The 20,702-nt window shown below is 44.8% G+C and overlaps 1 protein-coding gene across 2 annotated transcripts in view; it reads right to left on the bottom strand.

Annotated features, from left to right (window-relative positions):
* Positions 1 to 20,702, bottom strand: part of LOC129860374 (leucine zipper putative tumor suppressor 2 homolog) — a 40,473-nt gene that overhangs the window by 7,516 nt on the left and 12,255 nt on the right. The window contains exon 2 of one of the 2 annotated variants that reach the window (XM_055930730.1): positions 13,027 to 13,147. The gene's annotated coding sequence lies outside the window, so the exon portion shown is untranslated. Of the gene's footprint in view, positions 1 to 5,444; positions 5,778 to 13,026; positions 13,148 to 20,702 lie in introns of those variants that run through there. The other variant, XM_055930731.1, reaches the window with a different exon arrangement.

The raw sequence follows: 20,702 nt of genomic DNA, 5'->3' as shown, positions 1-20,702 counted from the left end.
TGATGAGGTCCCGCTCTGTGTTTGCTGGCTCCCAGCTGTGCATGTTAAATACATCATCACTACTGTATGAGTCATCCGGAGCAGATGTCCCAGGGACAGGTGTGTCCTGTGGGAGAAAGTCGAGTGTCAGAGCTCTACGAAGTCAGGATGTAAACTCCGATACGGCGGTAGGAATATTGGGGTGATTTCGGTGCAAATGTGTCAACATGTTTGAGGAGTTTTAATTTCGATTCATCAGGGAGTGACCTCTGCGGCACCCCTCAGCACCCCTACTTCCTGCGGCTATGTGGTTCGGTACAAAAACCTGTACCATTACACCCCTAATAGACATGCATCCGCACACGCACACACACGTTAAGATCAGGACAATGATTAATGGGACTGTGGCGTGTCTATCAACCAGCCAGCTCCTTATTTAAAAATCAGCCAGCCAGTTTGGCAACAGACGGCCACTGCTGGCTCTGCTCACGCACTGTGCCACCCTGCCAAGACAAAAAAAGCCTACAACTGAGGTTAACTGATTACTACATTCTAATTAGCACAGAGTGGAGAGGTTGTAAATGTGATCTCTACTTAATGGGTTGACTAAGAAGGTTGGCCCAGTTGTATGACAAACAGACATACTGTAGGCCTACCTACAGAGTAAAGTACAACGTATTCTGTAGATGTATGAAAATCTGTACGTGCAGTGTCATAAAAAAAAACACATTCACTCTCTTACAAATTTGTGCTCGCAGAAGTACACTAAACCGTTAACACACTATTTCAGGGGGATAGGTTTGCAGGTTGACTGCTTATGCCTTTTCCATGCATTCCACCCATAGTAGTTTGGGGCCCAGTTGTCTCCTTCTGAAGCTGTCATCCCTGAACTATGGGTGAGACTGTCCAGACTAGAGAGTCACGCCAGATTCAAAGAATCAATTAGTCTCCTACACAGTTTTGATAGCCCCCAAAAACCACGTCCTGTTTTTGTTTCACACGGTCGGGGCGGACTCGTATTTGGCAGGACCCTTTCCTAAGCATTTCAAAAGACTCTGAAGGAGGCCAGATAGACAGATCACACTGACTCACATAGGCCTAGTTTAACCAATGAGATCAAGTCAGCGCTGCTTCGTCATGGAGGACATTGGCACCAAAATAGAGCTGTGTTTCTCATTCAACTCAGCCGACCGCAGCGTCGAAGACGTTCTCTGACCGGATTGTTTTTGTCTGTCTGGGAAAAGCCTAGGAGGTATTTGTTCAGGCAGACAGACACTCCCTCAGCAATAGGAATTTGCAGCCACGTCAGCTATAACGACTTGTTTCTCAGATCAATAACACTGGTAGGTGGAAGGGCTCCAGACCAGTCCACCTTGATTTAACAACCACTGCGTGTCATCGCTCACATGTCACGGCTATAAGGGGTGCTCCGTAAAGGGCAATGAAGCAATGACAGCTTACCCATCATGTATTTTTAGACATAATTTTACCTTTATCTTCTCCAGATGCAGGGGGGGGGGGGGGTTATAGACTACTGGACTGATAGATGCAGAAGGGGGTTATAGACTACTGGACTGATAGATGCAGAAGGGGGTTATAGACTACTGGACTGATAGATGCAGGAGGGGGTTATAGACTACTGGACTGATAGATGCAGGAGGGGGTTATAGACTACTGGACTGATAGATGCAGGAGGGGGTTATAGACTACTGGACTGATAGATGCAGGAGGGGGTTATAGACTACTGGACTGATAGATGCAGGGAGTTATAGACTACTGGACTGATAGATGCAGGGAGTTATAGACTACTGGACTGATAGATGCAGGAGGGTGTTATAGACTACTGGACTGATAGATGCAGGGGGTTATAGACTACTGGACTGATAGATGCAGGAGGGGGTTATAGACTACTGGACTGATAGATGCAGGAGGGGGTTATAGACTACTGGACTGATAGATGCAGGGGGTTATAGACTACTGGACTGATAGATGTAGGGGGGGTTATAGACTACTGGACTGATAGATGTAGGGGGGGTTATAGACTACTGGACTGATAGATGTAAGGGGGGTCATAGACTACTGGACTGATAGATGCAGGAGGGGGTTATAGACTACTGGACTGATAGATGCAGGGGGGGTTATAGACTACTGGACTGATAGATGCAGGAGGGGGTTATAGACTACTGGACTGATAGATGCAGGGGGTTATAGACTACTGGACTGATAGATGTAGGGGGGGTTATAGACTACTGGACTGAGATGCAGGGGGGGGGGGTTATAGACTACTGGACTGAGATGCAGGGGGGGGGGGGGTTATAGACTACTGGACTGATAGATGTAGGGGGGGGTTATAGACTACTGGACTGATAGATGTAGGGGGGGGGGGGGGGTTATAGACTACTGGACTGATAGATGTAGGGGGGGTTATAGACTACTGGACTGATAGATGTAGGGGGGGTTATAGACTACTGGACTGAGATGCAGGGGGGGGGGGGGGTTATAGAATACTGGACTGATAGATGCAGGGGGTTATAGACTACTGGACTGATAGATGTAGGGGGGGGGGGGGTATAGACTACTGGACTGATAGATGCAGGGGGTGTTATAGACTACTGGACTGATAGATGTAGGGGGGGGTTATAGACTACTGGACTGATAGATGCAGGGGGGGTTATAGACTACTGGACTGATAGATGCAGGGGGGGTTATAGACTACTGGACTGATAGATGTAGGGGGGGGGTTATAGACTACTGGACTGAGATGCAGGGGGGGGGGGTTATAGACTACTGGACTGATAGATGTAGGGGGGGGGGCTATAGACTACTGGACTGATAGATGCAGGGGGGGTTATAGACTACTGGACTGATAGATGTAGGGGGGGGGTTATAGACTACTGGACTGATAGATGCAGGGGGGGGTTATAGACTACTGGACTGATAGATGCAGGGGGGGTTATAGACTACTGGACTGATCGATGTAGGGGGGGGTTATAGACTACTGGACTGATAGATGCAGGGGGGGTTATAGACTACTGGACTGATAGATGCAGGAGGGGGTTATAGACTACTGGACTGATAGATGCAGGAGGGGGTTATAGACTACTGGACTGATAGATGCAGGAGGGGGTTATAGACTACTGGACTGATAGATGCAGGGGGGGGTTATAGACTACTGGACTGATAGGTTCAGGGGGTTATAGACTACTGGACTGATAGATGCAGGAGGGGGTTATAGACTACTGGACTGATAGATGCAGGAGGAGGTTTAAGACTACTGGACTGATAGGTGCAGAGGGGGTTATAGACTACTGGACTGATAGATGCAGGGGGGTTATAGACTACTGGACTGATAGATGCAGGAGGGGTTATAGACTACTGGACTGATAGGTGCAGAGGGGGTTATAGACTACTGGACTGATAGATGCAGAGGGGGTTATAGACTACTGGACTGATAGATGCAGGGAGTTATAGACTACTGGACTGATAGATGCAGGAGGGGGTTATAGACTACTGGACTGATAGATGCAGGGGGGGGGTTATAGACTACTGGACTGAGATGCAGGAGGGGGTTATAGACTACTGGACTCATAGATGCAGGAGGGGTTATAGACTACTGGACTGATAGATGCAGGAGGGGGTTATAGACTACTGGACTGATAGATGCAGGGGGGGGGGTTATAGACTACTGGACTGAGATGCAGGAGGGGGTTATAGACTACTGGACTGATAGATGCAGGAGGGGTTATAGACTACTGGACTGATAGGTGCAGGAGGGGGTTATAGACTACTGGACTGATAGGTGCAGGGGGTTATAGACTACTGGACTGATAGATGCAGGCCGCAACCCAGCAGAGCAGCACATTCATTTTGCTTATTCACTTCACGTAAATCAAGTGTTTGAATGACAAATCTGCTGTGAAATCTGCTGTATAGGCATGGTCCACACTAAGCACAGGGGCAGACCAAACATGAAAGCTTTGCATTTATGGGTGTTACACACAGAAATGCAAGGACACAAACATATAGGTGCAGCAGACCCTGCTTGGCTAGTATGCAACGTCACACAAACATGCTTTGATACAAACCAAGAGGACGCAGTAAATCCCTCTTTGTGAGTCAGTTGGACACACACACACACAGCCAGAGGGGTTTCGGTGTAAAAATACAGTGCACAAGAGGGGATGTGTCAGGGGCAGTAAAAAAAAGTCTGCTCTGTTTTACTGGCTGGTTTGGATTCAGGTACGGAGAGCAGCGCCTCTGATTTAGAACAAGAGAGTAGAGGGAGAGGAAGAGAGAAAAAGAGAGAAAGTGAGATAATGAAGAGCAAGAGCGTATGCATGAGCAGCTGGGAACAAACAGTCTGGAAATCCCCTCCACTTTCCATCTCCCTCCTAATCTAATCCACTCTCCCTCGCTCTTTCCCTCCTCTTCTTCATCTCCCTCCCCTTTCCTTCTCGATTCAGTGTCCAACATAGACCACGGAGGGAAAAAATGTGACATTGCTACCTTGGTCCAACAGACAACCTACCTTTCCAAGACAATTGACCCGTTTTTTCTCAGCCCCAGTCAGGTATGCTAAATCCCACATTGTTAGGTTGTCATCGTGATACTGACTGTTGTAATGCTTCTATGGATAATGAGGTCTGTCCTACACTCATACTGAATGGCATTCTCTCCATTTTGTGGCCTAACAAATTAAGGGAGCATGGCCAAGGATGAGACCAGTGAGGAAGAGAGGCCTCTTCTCCCATGTATGCGCGCGCACGCACACACACACACACATTCCTGGGAGAACTTTTCTCTGCCTGTCACGGTCTTTGTTTTTGTTTTCAGTGAGCAGAGAGAGAGAGAGCGCTCTCCCACGCTACAGTCATATATAGCACTGGTTCCCTATCCTGGGCCTGATAACAAAAATGCCCCCCTTTGGGTTTTGCCCTAGCACTACACAGCTGATTCAAATGATCAACTCATCAAAAGGCTTTGATGATTTGAATCAGGTGTGTAGTGCTAGGGCAAAAACCGAAATGCAACCCTTTGGGTCCCCAGGACCAGGATAGGGAACCACTGATCTATAGTATAGATCGGACATTACCATTGGCTACTATCCCATTTTAGATGACTCTGGTCATTGGATTGATCACTTCCATCCCATTATTTTTTCTAATTTTGCAGACTCGCTTATCCCAACGGACTCAAAATAAGTGCATTAAACTAAAATGTAGGCGTGAGTAAACAAAAAACGAATAGATAAAAAGCATTCAACTCCAGGAGAGGTTAATTACACCACCTTGCATCAAGGGTAACAGTTAACCCTCATGGCTCACACGGTCTACAAATGTTCTACAGTTTACAGTTTCTGGTGGAAACCATCTCGCCTGTTTCTATTTTCCATCAAACTTCCTTTTCCCCAGTGCCCTATTCAAAGCCCCAAAAAGTTCCCCAGCACAGAGTTACTACTCACGTACCCCAAGCTGACCCCCGCATAGCTGCCTCTGCACTGGGCCTCCTCTCGTCCACTTCAAAAGTCGTTCAGCTCCCAGAAGAGCTATATCCACTCAATTTGTTCCAATCCTCCCGTAGCTCTGTGTCGGTCTCTCTACTCTCTTCTCCCGAGGGAAACTTCTCTCCGAGTCCAAACGCGGCTCATTGCTCAGGCCAAATGCCACCAATGTGAATGGACTTTACGGTCCCTCCTTCTCTACCCCTCCTTCTCCCTCTCTCACACAAACTCCCCCACCTCCTCTCTTTTCTCTCTCCCTGGCTGGCGCTCACTCTCTCTCTCCACTTCTCTCTCCTGTGCGGCTTGACCAAATAGGCTCCACACAGCATAGTGTGCCTCTCTGCCTTTGTCAGGCAGTAAAAATAGGAAAAGAGAGCGCGAGAGAGAGAGAGAGAGAGAGAGAGTGGCCAGTCGTATGGGAATTCTGCCATCCTCCAGTCTGTCTAAAGAGGGAAGGAAAGAAACTGGGCCAGCATGCTGATATAGGGTCATTTTTATGGCTCCCTTGATGTTGCTGCAGACATACTTTACTAACTAATCAGATAACTGGCCATATCTGTGTGTGCCCATGCATGCATGTGTAAAAGATATACGGTCTGTTCACCTCAAAAGATAAATATCTGTCTAGTGCTAAGGGGGAGGGGAACATACCACAACCAAGCAACAGAACCCTATACAGTTCATAGCAGGGTCCCACTTCAAATCAGTCGCTGAGTGTGTTACAGTCGCCTAATGAAACCTCGACAGACAGTGAAATTCTAGAATCCAAACACCCTCTGACACCCAGACAGTCCCGGTTTCCAGTCTGCCTGTTTCCAGAGGAGTTATACCATACTCCAAACAGACATGCCACCCAGCCTCAGCACTGACCTGCAAATCCTCCATCTGGCCACAATCAATGAAAAAAACAGTGTTTCAATCAGTTTTAAGCCGTGTGACAGAGTAGACTAAAGTAGGGTAGTTACTAGAGAAGTAGGCTACAGCACACACAATTTCTAAAGGCCTACAAGTGGGTCACACTGCCCAGTGTTCTGCTCGTGTCCTTCATACAGCAAGGGGTTGAAAAGGTAGACCTCTCCACTCACCTTGAGGGACACCAAAGTAAGGGTGAGATAGGGGTGTGCAGCAAGGTGACCACTGGCGTAGCACCCCCCCCCCCCCCACCCACAGCCCACCAGGTTTCCCTCTAGGATTTTTCCTGAGGTTAGCTCTATTCTGTTTTTTTATCCTAAAAACTCCATAGTCCTTGCCGATGACAAGCATACCCATAATATGATGCAGCCATCACCATGCTTGAAAATATGAAGGGTGGTACTCAGTGATGTGTTGCGTTTGCCCCAAACAGAATGCTTTGTATTCAGGTCATAAAGTTTATTTTTGCAGTTTTACTTCAGTGCCTTATTGCAAACAGGATGCATGTTTTGGAATATTTGTATTCTGTACAGGCTTCATTCTTTTTACTCTACCATTTAGGTTAGTATTGTGGAGTAACTACAATGTTGTTGATCCATCCTCAGTTCTCATATCACAACCATTAAACTCTGTTTTAAAGTCACCAATGGCCTCATGGTGAAATCCCTGGGCGGTATCCTTCCTCTCCAGCAACTGAGTTAGGAAGGACCCATGTATCTTTGTAGTGACTGGTTGTATTGATACACCATCCAACGTGTAATTAATAACTTCACCATGATCAAAGGGATATTCAAATGTCTGCTTTTAAATGTGTTTAAAACTTATTTAGGTTTGCCATAACAAAGGGGTTGAATACGCATTATTGACTCAAGACATTTCAGCTTTTCATTTTGAATGAATTTGTAAAAAATTCTAAAAACATTATTCCACTTGGACATGATGGGGTATTGTGTGTAGGCCAGTTACAAAATCTCAATTTTATCCATTTTATATTCAGGCTGTAACACAACAAAATGTGGAAAAATTCAAGGGGTGTTAATACTTTCTGAAGGCACAGTCTAAACACGTCATAAGCCATGAATGTCATTTTTTTTATTATTGCAGAAAATTTGCTTTAAAACGTTTCCCTTAACCTCATGACAAACTGTATAAAATAGCAGGAAATTATCTCTAGCAGGAAAAACAGCAACATTTTCTCTTAGCCTCATGGCTCGGATCTTGCTGGGGGGGGGGGGGGGGGGGTCACAAAACTGCGCTACGCCACTGAACGTGACCCCGGTGATTGGTACAATCCGGTACTATAAAAGAGCTCTAAAGTTGTCTGCAGGAGAGTGGACAACGAGAAGTCCCCCCCCCTCCCGAGTGTCCAGACTGGGTGACAATCAATCATGGGCCCAGTCGCCCACCCATCCAAGGCCACCAGCAGACAGAGAAAGTGCCTATAGCAGCAAATCATCCCAGATTCCACCGCTGCCACCATTAACACAGCAGCCTCTTTATGGGCCAGTGGGGAGGAGGGAGGGGAGGACAACCTAACATGACTCAGCCCTTTGAAGGGTCACTGCTGATTTAGAGGTTTTACAGAGGTGAAAGCAATATGGTGGATGACTACCAGGTAATTATTTTCACCAGTTTCCCCCCCTTTGGATGAAGGAAAGTAAATCGTGGAGAGGATGCCACTTTACGCTATTGAGATACACCCCAGGATATAGCCTAGCTAAGGAGGCATGAAGAGATCCAACCGGTTAAACAAACACTTCCAGCATGACTTCCTTCACAGTTCAAATCCCCCAGTCTGTACTTGGGACATTAGGGTATTACCTAGGACTAACCAAAACATTTAGTCATCCCCAAATCCCTTGCTGATCTATATTTAAAGTTGATGCTGGTAGTGCTCATCCATCAATGAGAGACCTGCCATCTCAGTGTACCCGTCTGGCTGTTCCCCTATTATATTTTCATAAAAAGGGCTCATGTCTGTGGCGAACAGAAAGCTAGGCCATCCATCAGTGTATGGTCTGCTTTCGCTTCACGGGGATATCACTCCCTGCGGGAGCTGGCGCTAAAACTGCCTCACACAACCCTCTCCCAAAAATCCCTCTCTATGGCACCAATTACTTAGCTTCGAAATTAAAAACTAGTGAATGTAACGTAGCATGATTCAGTTGTGATTCCAAGGCTAGTACCATCAAAACACAATAATCCCAAATGCTTCAACAAATAAACCCACCCAGATGTTTACCGCTTGGCACTTCCATTATTTGGTTTCCACTGAAGTTGACAAGAAAAAGACATTGGCATTAACCGGAGTTGCCTTTGTGGATATAAAAATCAGTAAATCACTATTCCTAGTAAGAGCTCTAATAGCACAGGGGCCCCTCAGAGGTGTGTCCTCGGCCCTCTGCTGTACTCCCTGTTCACCCACAACTGCATGGCTTCGCACAACACCAACTCCATCAAGTTTGCTGACGACACCACGGTTGTAGGCCTGATAACCAACATCGACAAGTCAGCCTATAGTGAGGAAGGAGTTAAGTGAACTGGCAATGTTGCCAGGACAACCTCTCCCTCAATGTCAGCAAAATAAAAGGAGTTGTTTTGACTTCAGGAAGCAGAATCCACATCAAGCCAGGCCCCGATCCACATCAACGGGACTGCAGTAGAGAGTCCGCAGTTTTAAGTTCCTCTGCATCCACATCACCGAGGACTTGTCATGGACTAAAAACACCACCACTTTTGTCAATAGGGCGCAAATGCTTCTCTACTTCCTAAGGCGGATGAAAAAAATTGGCCATTCCACCCCGGGTCCTCTCCAAATACTACCGCTGCACCATTGAGTGCATCCTGACCGGTTGCATCCCAGCCTGGTATGGGAATTGCTATGTTCGGGAATTGCTACATCCGGCCCAGTACATCACTGGGGCCGTGTTCCCACTCTCCAGGACATCTACTTGAAACAGTGCCTGAGGAAGTCCCGCAGCATCATCAAGGACCCCACACAACCCAGCCACGAGCTGTTCTCTCACTTACCATTGGGTAATTGCATGTGAGGATTAGGTCTGATAGAAACTGTCTCTGAGCCTGTTGGTATCTACAAGCTATCAGACTGCTGAAAACTTGAACTGGACTGACCACCTGCAATGACTCTCTGGACCTTAGCACACATCCACACACCACAATTGCTCCTACCAGACTGTTATTTACTATTACTAATAATGTAGAATTTAAACAATCCTCCCCTTTCTCTGACATGTGTAAATATTGTACTATAAATTGTGCCTTTCTGTATTATACTTACGCTAAAATGTTTATTCTATGGTGCCATTTACTTTATGTTCATATTCTTATCTTGTATTATTTCTTATTGTACTGTCGAGAAGGAACCTACAAGTAAGCATTTTGATAACTACTAAAATATTTTCTATTTCTTTCAAAAATTAAAACACCATATTAAATAACAGAAACATTTTTTAAATGCAAAACCATGAGACTTGGAGCGTACAAAATCATTGTACAATTAAGTCTAAATTGTTTTCAAATGTAATTTGATACATATCAGGGTTAATTCAATCTATAACCATAATATTGGGTCATATGACATTCATTAGACGTAAATCAAAATCAAATCAAATTTTATTTGTCACATGCGCAGAAAACAACAAGTGTAGACCTAGCCAATAATGCAGATATATATTTTTTTTAAGTAAGAAAATATTTGCAAAAAAAAGGGAACACAATAACAATATATACAGGGGGTACTGGTACCAGGTCAATGAGCGGTGGTACATGTTAGTCGCGGTAATTGAGGCAATATGTACATGTATGTAGGGGTAAAGTGACAATGCATAGATAAAACAGTAAGTAACAGCAGCTTAAAAAAAGAGGGTCAATATAAATTGTACGGGTAGCCATTTGATTAACTGTTCGGCAGTCTAATGGCTGCGGGTATAAGCTGTTAAGGAGCATTTTGGACCTAGACTTAGCGCTCCGGTACCGCTTGCTGTGCGGTAGCAGAGGGAACAGTCTATGACTAGGGTGGGGCCTTCCTCAACGCTTTCCTCTGACACCGCCTGGTATAGAAGTCCTGGATAGCAGGAAGCTTGGCCCCAGTGATGTACTGTGCCGCACGCACTACTCTCTGGAAGCTCTCGACCCGCTCCACTACAGCCCTGTCGATGTGAATGGGGGCGTGTTCGGCCTCCCTTTTCCTGTAGTCCACGATCAGCTCTTTTGTCTTGCTCAAGTTGAGGGAGAGGTTGTTGCCCTGGCACCACACTGCCAGGTCTCTGACCTCCTCTCTGTAGGCGGTCTCATCACTGTCGCTGATCAGGCCTACCACCGTTGTGTCGTCGGCAAACTTGATGGTGTTTGAGTCGTGCGTGGCCACGCAGTTGTGGTTAAACAAGGAGTACAGGAGGGGACTAAGCATGCACCCCTGAGGGGCCCCTGTGATGAGGATCAGCATGGCAGATGTTATTGCCTACCCTTAACCACCTGGGGGCAGCCCATCAGGAAGTCCAGGATCCAGTTACAGAGGGAGGTGTTTAGTCCCAGTGTCCTTAGCTTAGTGATGATCTTTGAGGGCACTATGGTGTTGAAAGCTGAGCTGTAGTCAACGAACAGCATTCTCACATAGCTGTTCCTTTTGTCCAGGTGGGAAAGGGCAGTGTGAATTGCAATGGAGTTTGAGTCATCTGTGGATCTATTGGGGCGGTATGCGAATTGTAGTGGGTCTAGCGTTTCTGGGATGATGGTGTTGATGTGAGCCATGACCAGCCTTTCAAAGCACTTCATGGCTACAGACGTGAGTGCTACGGGGTGGTAGTCATTTAGGCAGGTTACCTTGGCGTTCTTGGGTTATGATTCATTACAGCTAAATAATGTAATATATTAAATTAATCATTTAGTTCCAAAATAACAAAGAAAACCACTTTAAAGTAAATTTTCTAAGCTTCTATATTGCAATAGTCTACACATCATAGAAATCCAATAAATTTGACACAGCATACTACTTTTCCCAGAGTACATTTCAACTCCCAGGGTGCAATGCTCCACCCAGGGCTGCGGCCATGGCAGCTTTTGTCAAGTTAACGTCAGATTTAACTATTCGTAGCAGGTTAGGAGAACTAACGCAGCAGGTTAGGAAAATTAGGTTAAGGTTAGGAATTGTACCTAAAATACAAAGAAATTCTACTTTTGACGTTAATTTGACAAAAGCTGGATCCCTTCTAGCCATGACCCAGGGCTGCTGGCTGGCTAGTGGTGACTGCTAGCAAGCCCAGACAAACGTGAAGTAGTTTAAATATATTGCTGTCACAGATGAATTACTTTTGGGTTGTAATCATACTATAATATTCACATGAATGTCATGCTGAATGTTCATGTCATTGTCACCAAAAAAGGAATTTGAATTTAGTTGGTAGTAGAATAATGTTACAATGCAAAAAGTCACGTGTAAAAAACAAATAAAAAATGTTTTGCAACTAAACCTCCCTTGCACTGCACTGCTTTATAACACATTTAGCATAGTTGTTTCGGTAAGCAAAATATTACCATAGTTTGCTTCTGGCGGCAGTCTTGTCAACCAGCTACGGACGTGGTATATTATGTTTTCTCTGGAAACACGCTGTGTGTTTTCGCTCTCCTCTCGCTTGCTTGTCAAAAATGGCTTGAGCGGTGTCAACTGCATGCGCAAGCAGCCTGGCTAGCTTACTACTGCTCCCTTAAGAAGATAAAGACAAATTACTCGACAAGACTCGATCCTCTCAATCCATGTATGACGTGAGACACATTTGACAGAAGTACCCGAAAGTAACAGAAATTCTAGTACCGAACAGTTTCTTGTACTAGTTTCGAAACAGTACAGACGTTTCGGTATACAGTGCAACACTAATCTGTAGAGTATTCACTTGGAAGACACCTTACTTACTCGCACTCTGGATTACAGTATGGTGCCAACGAGATTAGGGCTTACGCCTCCATTTTAAGAGGTACAGCAGTTAGTGTGGTTAAGTTTGGACATCATCCAACCTCAGCCATGACCCGCGAATCCTCCATCTGACCTCAATCAATGAAAACGTTTTGTTTTAATCAGTTTTATGCTCTGACAGTGTAGACTAAGGCGGGGTAGCTAGAGAAGTAGGCTAGTGTGGTTAAGTGATTTAAATGGTTACTTCACACGCACGGCTGGAATTAGGACAACAACAACAACCACACGCATAGGACGAAACTGCTTGACTACACACCGACTTGGTAACACTTCACTGAAAGCCCACCGGGCATAATGCACTCTGCAACAATTCGTATCATAAGAACACAACACCCTTAGAATGTCTTAGCGTGGTTCACGTAGAGCCGCAATAGCCCAAACGCTGCAGTGACTTCTAGAAGACTTCTATCTGAGAGCGCCCTTAGAAACAGAGCATAAAGACAAAGCAGCTGTGAGCTCTAAAGTAACATTGTGACAGAATACATCTCGGTAGTAATATGGAGAATGTTTCCACAGAGTGTAACTTCAAGGTAAAAGGACAAAATGAAAGGTATGTGAAAGACAGAAAGCCATCTCTTTCTAGGAGAATCAACTGAGCGAAGCACATAGAAAATCAGAAGCACATCGGGTTCTCCAGCTCGCTCACCTCTCAACGGCACCCTGGAGTCAGCTTCCGGAGACCTGAGAGAAGTAGGTGGAACAGGTCAGCCGTGCATCCCATGGACTCACTGCCGCTGCTGGGGCTCTACTCCCTCTCTGCTCATGGACTACAGAAACAAAACGGAAAGAAAAACGAAATTAGCAGAACTAGGGCTGTGGTAGTATTGACATTTTGTCAACCGGTGATTGTCAAGCAAATAACTGCCAAGCAAGTAACTGCCGGTCTCACGGTAATTGACCGTTAACTAACAAACAACATTTAGCATCTCCTGGCTTCCAAGCATTACCTACAAGCCACTGATGCAGACCTTTGTGAACATCTACATTTTTTAAAAAGTCTAATAAATCCATCACAATAAATCCATTATTTATTTTAGACAAGTCTAAAGAAAAATAATGAGGAAAATGTAGTCTGTTTCAGGAGAACAGAATAGCATACTCTGAGTTGTCTTGATGTTAGGCCATGATCTGGCTATGCCATATGGCTGTGGGCTACACTAGTTAATTTAGCAGGAAAGATTTGCTTAGAATTCTTTGGCATTATTTTATATTATTATATAGTATGAAGAATACAATTGAACATATCGGAATAAAATAAAATGGATTTGAAGGATTTGAGGGAGTGCGCACATGCAGCTCTTCTGTGTTGAGCAGTTAACAAAGAATCAGGTGTAACTTTAGTTGGCATACAAATGTTGGGCTATATGTTTTGATTTTTAATACATTCTAAGGCTGCATGATGAGACTCTAATGATGATTTGAAAAAAAAGTTGCATGAAAAGGCATGAGCTCTGCTTTGTTTTTTTGCGCAGGCTGTACACACTTCATCAGTCACTCATTCACAATTTGACAAGCACTTGATAATGCCTCAAATTTCCTAGTGGAAAATACACAATTCACAAGTGAGAGGCTAATATTGTCACCCATCAGACTATTCTTGATTTAATCTTGTCTTTGCATATACTAAATAATATATGTGTGAAATTTGTTTTGATTTAGAATGGACCATTATCATGCGAATGTCTCGAAACAGGGGCAGTGGGAATGTTTTTTGTCATCTATGCACTTAAATAGTGAATGGAGGACGCTATTCCTGTGGTTCATTTTCATACCAACCTGTTATAAAGAGAAGCAATGTGCTTAATATTAGGAAAGTTGAGAAATAAATATTGTAGACCTAGCCTATAGAAAGCTGATGGGATCTTCCTATTTTTAATAGGCCATCCCTGTTTTCTCATGCAATTGCATAGCCTATAGAAATGTTCTGCAACATGATGCTCTTATGAAGAGTTTGATTCGATTTTTGATAACATTTGCATTGATGTCAGAGCGATTGGCGGGACAGTGCTGAGTTCCAGTCAGTTAGCAAGTTTGTTGGCTACTAATGACCATCCGCAGCATCAGACCTTGTAGAAGCCTAATTACTGTAACTAAATGGTCAGGTGGAATTTGATTGCCATCATGACTCGTGACCACCGGTGTGGCGGTAATATGGTCACAGTAACAGCCCTAAGCACAACCCAGGAACACAGGACCTTAGCTACAACTACTACAGTGCCAACACTGAGCTGGAAAACCTGAAGGGTCATGAGTGTAGTAATGAGCGTGTAGAAATACTACCCTAGTATTGTAAATAGGAAGTAACCTTTCCAAGGAAAATCTGAGTCGTCATGTCAATACTTTAAGGTGGAACGCAGAGGGGAATTCCATGCAAACATAAGAGAACACTTGACGAACTGTGAATTTCCCTTATTTACGACAACGCTGAGTGAATACTTCACCGCTCCACTATGTTCATTAGTCCTCTCCAAAACACCTCTGTCCCCTCTTTTGTCTTCCTCTGAGAGCCAGAGTATGGGTGAAACTCAAGACTCAAGTCCGGCATACAGAGCTTCCAAGGGGAAATAAAGCCCTCTGGTAGCCATGGCAGCCTGGTTGTGAAGCGGATCAGACTACCAGCAGATCAAAGGAATTCATCCTAGCAGGCTCTTGGACTGGGTCGCTGTTCTAATACTTTGATAAAGAAATGGAGGAAGGAAGGATGTATTAAGGGGCAACACAGGACAAACTTGCAGTGCAAACTTATGCTGGAGAGAGCATTCATATATGAAAGTAGCCATGGCAGCCACAACACTCTGGCTGACTGTCTGTGCTAACCAGGGCTGGGCATAATTTTGAGGAATGTTCAGATATCGACATGCCTCTTTGGCATGTCAGCACCATTCATGGCATTTCTATTTGTGACGTTCAATACCTTGCACTCTCCTCAACGTGACCCAGGCCAGGATCAATTCCCCTGACCCCATTCTCCAGACCGAGTCACTCCCTTCTTTATTTTTCAATGTACATATGCTAATTGAGTCACACACACATTTGTAGGACTGAACCACTGTAACTCATTGCCTCCAGTGCCAGAAGTGGGTAGAAGATCTGTGGAAGATCTGTACTTAAGTAAAAGTACTGTTACTTAGATTGTAATTTACTCAAGTAAAAGTAAATGTAGCCCTCTTAAGAAACTACTTAAGAGTAAAAAAGTATCCGGTCAGAAAACTACATAAGTACTTGTTACAAATGTAGTTTAGTAAAAAAAATGGACACCTTATGGTAAATTGTGACAGCAAACAAAAATAACTTGCAGATTTCCCCCAGTACAGGTAGGCTGTACAGTTTTATTCAAAGTTGACTTAATATCTATCAATGTGCGCACTTTCATAAAAAAAAGGTAAACGGTAGGCTTGGGTAGTATACCGGGGTATTTGGAAATAGTCACTGGATAGTTTTCCAGTACTGTCAAAAACAATTTCTAAACTTGAATATATGTAGCTACTTTTGTATAAAAGAAACGTTTCATTTTTATCCAGAGTGACTTACAGTAGTGAGTGCATACATGTTTCATACTAAATACCTGCAGTCAATATGTGCAATGCGTTAGGAGATAAAGAAGATTGCATTCTTCATTTCACCCGTCACAATTTTTCATTTTGAAGCTTTCACCGGTAGTCCCCAGTCATGTGGTGTTTGTTTACAAGCGCACCAGAGCCTTGTGAGTCACTCACTGCTTTGCAGCCAGGTGATCTATTTACAGTACGGAATTCACGACTAAATGTTTTCCAGCTAGATATCTTATAACTATTAAGTTGACTGTCTAAAATGTGTTAAATGCTCTGCAGTTGTGCATTTTGTTTTCTAATTTAGTAGCTACTTATCTAAAGTGAAGCTTTGTTTGGTGACAGAAGAGAATCCTGGATCAAGAGCCTTGCTGTCTAATGTTTGTTTTGTGCTTGCAGCAAAAAAAATGTGGTTACTTTATGAGCTGGGATGTCTGTCCTCAAAATAGTTTAGGTCAGAGACTGTATAAAATATTCGCAATGCGCTCGTTAGCATTCTCAACGAGATTTTACATGTACTTGTTAGCATTGCTAACCATCGGATTACAGAGGCTGTGTAGTTTGAAAATAGCGCCCCCTGTGTCCAGTGCCGGTATTACCGGAAATCTCGATATGGCACAAAGCTGCTATGAAGGTATTGTATGGCATTCTGGATACCGGCCATGCCTAGTAAAACGGTCCGAGACACTGGCATAATTTCTCAATTTCAATAGCATTAATAAAAATGTATTTTACAATATAATTTCAAGTACAATGTGATGGTGAATGCGTACTAGAAAGATTTACACCAAGTGTGATGTCAAACAATCAATATCGAAATTTCACTATGAATCATGTTACTAGTATGCAAATCAGACAGATTTCAGCATGGCATTAAATATCAAGGTAGGTATTCAGGTAAGAATCATGTAAGTAATAAATAATCAAAATGCAGATTTCAATTGCAATAGTCAACTCAATCATATTTTTCCTACCAAGCTAGGATTTACCCTTCATCCTCCTTCTCTTCCAATTTGAAAGTTATTTTATTTTCTTGGCTAGCCCATTCTCCTTCCCCTCAGTTGTGTTGCTAGACGTTGTAAATAAAATGAAAAACACACCAACAAAAAAAACTAGAGTAGCTTACTGAGATGTTTCACTGCATGACAGATGTGCCTTGTCATTAGAACAGAATGACATTTAGACATAAACACACAGTGACAGAGAACAATGAATACCGAACACGCCACGGAGAGAAACTATGATGTGGGTAATCGTGAGCTTCTATGCTGGTCTGACTGGTTGATCTAGCTGACATTAGTTAGCTAGCTACATGGTTGGCACTAGCTTAGCCAGCTTATCTAGTGGCCATCTAATGTTATCACTAACTAGCTATTTACAGTGCATTCGGAATGTATTCAGACCTCTTGACTTTTTCCACATTTTGTTACGTTATTAAAAAACAACACCCCATAATGACGAAGATTTTTTTTTCAATAGTACATTTACATAAGTATTCATACCCTTTACTCAGTACTTTGTTGAAGCACTTTTGGCAGCGATTACAGCCTCGATTCTTCTTGGGTACGACGTTACATGCTTGGCACACCTGTATTTGGGGAGTTTCTACCATTCTTCTCTGCAGATCCTCTCAAGCTCCGTCAGGTTGGATGGGGAGCGTCGCTGCACAGCTATTTTCAGGTCTCTCCAGAGATGTTCGATTGGGTTCAAGTCCGGGCTCTGGCTTGGCCACTCAAGGACATTCAGAGATTTGTCCCAAAGCCACTCCTGCGTTGTCTTTGCTCTTTACCCTGTTGGAAAGTGAACCTTCGCCCCAGTCTGAGGTCCTGAGCGCTCTGAAGCAGATTTTCATCAAGGACCTCTGTACTTTGCTCTGTTCATCTTTCCCTCGATCCTGACTAGTCTCCCAGTCCCTGCCCTTGAAAAATATTCCCACAGTATGATGCTGCCGCCACCATGCTTCACCGTATGGATGGTGCCAGGTTTCCTCCCGACATGAGGCTTGGCATTCAGGCCAAATCTTGGTTTCATCACATCAGAGAATCTTGTTTCTCATGGTCTGAGAGTCCTTTAGGTGCCTTTTGGCAAATTACTAAAGGGCTGTCATGTGCTTTTTACTGAGGAGTGGTTTCCGTCTGGCCACTCTACCATAAAGGCCTGATTGGTGGAGTGCTGCAGAGATGGTTGTCCCTCCGGAAGGTTATCCTATCTCCACAGAGGAGCTATGTCAGAGTGACCTTCGGTTCCCGATTGCTCAGTTTGGCTGGGTGGCCAGCTCTAGAAAGAGTCTTGGTGGTTCCAAACTTTTTCCATTTAAGAATGATGGAGAACACTGTGTTCTTGGCGACCTTCAATGCTGCAGAACATTTTTGGTACCCTTCCCCAGATCTGTATCTCGACACAATCCTGTCTTGGAGCTCTACGGACAATTCCTTCGACCTCATGACTTGGTTTTTGCTCTGACATGCTCTGTCAATTGTCGGACCTTCTATAGACAGGTGTGTGCCTTTCCAAATCATGTCCAATCAATGGAATTTACCACCGGTGGACTCCAATCAAATTGTAGAAACATCAAGGATGATCAATGGAAACAAGATGCGCCTGAGCTCAACCAAAGGGAATACTTATATAAATAAGGCATTTCTGTTTTACATTTTTAATACATTTGCAAAAATGTCTAAAAGCCTGTTTTCAATTTGTCATTATGGGGTATTGTGTGTAGATTGATGAAGAAAACAATTAATTTGATCTATTTTAGAACAAGGCTGTAACGTAACAAAAGAAAAGGGGTCTGAATACTTTCCGAATGCACTGTATTGCCATACACATCTGAATAATCTGTTCACTCTTTCTGCCAATGACAAGGTGGCTAGTTAACTTAGCCAACAAGCAGAGATCATTGTGGGAGTTAAAAACAGGAGATAACCCAGAATCTGACAATGGGTTAACCGAAGCAAACTAGCTAGCTAATTAGCTACCTAGCCATTTCATTTGCACTCACCCTCAAAACACAATTTCAACCGCAGAATTTTATCCAATAAATATTTATCTTACTCCAGAAATATATAATATTACAACAGCAGAAGGTAATTAAAAGTGCAATTTACTTCTGATCGCGCTAAGAACCCACAAACAAAAATCTCCTTAGCAGTGAAGACGAGTGCTTCACTTCATGAGCTGTGGTGGAAATACAGGGTTTGAAGAGCCGTTTTGCCTGCCCCCTGTTCTATTAATAAACTTTTGTTACTTCGACACTGTCTGCATCTGGGTCTTCCCTAAACCCAGAGGACAAGCTGGCCGACGACCCAATGAGTGTGCAGAACGCCTTCCGGAACCAGGACGAGAACTGAGGACCCCGGTTGGAGACCATGTCCACTGGGAGTCCATGGATCCGGAAGATGTGCTGCACCATGAGCTGGGCCGTCTCTTTTGCAAAGGGTAGCTTGGGGAGAGGAATGAAGTGGGTGGCTTTGGAAAATCGGTCCACTACTGTCAGGATGGCAGTGTTGCCATTAGTCCAGGGATATGCGAGACCAGGGACGGTGAGGGAGAGGCAGAGGTTGAAGGAGACCAGCCGGAGCTTGCAGAGGAGTCTTGTTCTGCACACAGATTGTGTATGCGACGACGAATGCGGAGACGTCAGGAACCATGGTAGGCCACCAAAAGCGTTGTCGCACAAAGGCCAGAGTCCAACGGGAGCCCGGGTGGCAGGCATGCCTGGAGGAGTGGGCCCACTCCAGGACCGAGGAGCGGACCGTGTCAGGAACAAACATCTGCCCCCCCAAGATATTCCAGGTTCTTGTGGTCGGTCCACACAATGAACAGATGTTCCGCCCCCCCTCCAGGCAGTGCATCCATCCCTCCAACGCCATCTTCACCGCGAGAAGATCACGAAGACGTCCTGGGGCAGGCTGCGCTGACTTCAGGCAATGAGCATGGCAGAATGGGATCCAGCCCATGATGGCGCCAACAGACCAGTCAATAAGGGGATTGTGTCGCTGGAGCCAAGAGAATCCCAATACCACGGAAACCTTAGAAAACTTAAGGAATTGGATTGTCTCGCTGTGGTTCCCTGACGCACGTAGGTTGATGGGGGTGGTATTGTGGGTGACGCAGTCTACAGAGCGCCAGTCCAGTGCTCTAACGTCCATGGGAATGGAGAAGGGCTGAGTAGGAATGCCCAGCTCAGACGCCAGGGTAGCTTCCATAAAGAGCTCATCGGCCCCAGAATCGATGAGTACCCAGAGAGATTTCGACTTGTTCCCCCACAGCAAGATGGCATGAAAAGGGGTGTGAGTAAAGGGAGAGGAAAAGTTCTCTGTATGGCCCACCAGAGTACTCGCTCCTACCGGTGAGCTTGGTCTTTTAGTGGACAGGTTGCCACAAAATGACCAGCAGTCCCGCAATACAGGCAACTCTTCATGTGAAGCCTGTATAGCCATTCGGCTGGGGACAGCCTAGCTCTGCCTAGTTGCATCGGCTCAGGAAGAGATGAATTGGCAGACTTTGAAGACTCTCGGGAGAACTTGGGTAGCCTCGGGTTTTCTTGGCAACGGAGCCGTCTGGGACTTCAGGGATGTCTCGGAGGCGAGGTGAAAGCCTTGGGCAGGCGAGTGAAATTTAACCTCTCCTTCCTTCACTCTCGTAGTCACCCATCGATCCGAATGGTCAAGGCAAAGAGCGAGTCAAGACCCGTCGGTAGTTCCCAGGCTGCAAGCTTGTCCTTCACGTCCTCCGATACTCCGTGCAGGAACATGTTGAACAATGCTTCCGG

This window comes from Salvelinus fontinalis, chromosome 8, assembly GCF_029448725.1.
Source record: "Salvelinus fontinalis isolate EN_2023a chromosome 8, ASM2944872v1, whole genome shotgun sequence".
Lineage (NCBI taxonomy): Eukaryota > Metazoa > Chordata > Actinopteri > Salmoniformes > Salmonidae > Salvelinus > Salvelinus fontinalis.
The sequence above is the reverse complement of the archived record's forward strand: the minus strand, read 5'-3'. Positions and strand labels throughout refer to the sequence as shown.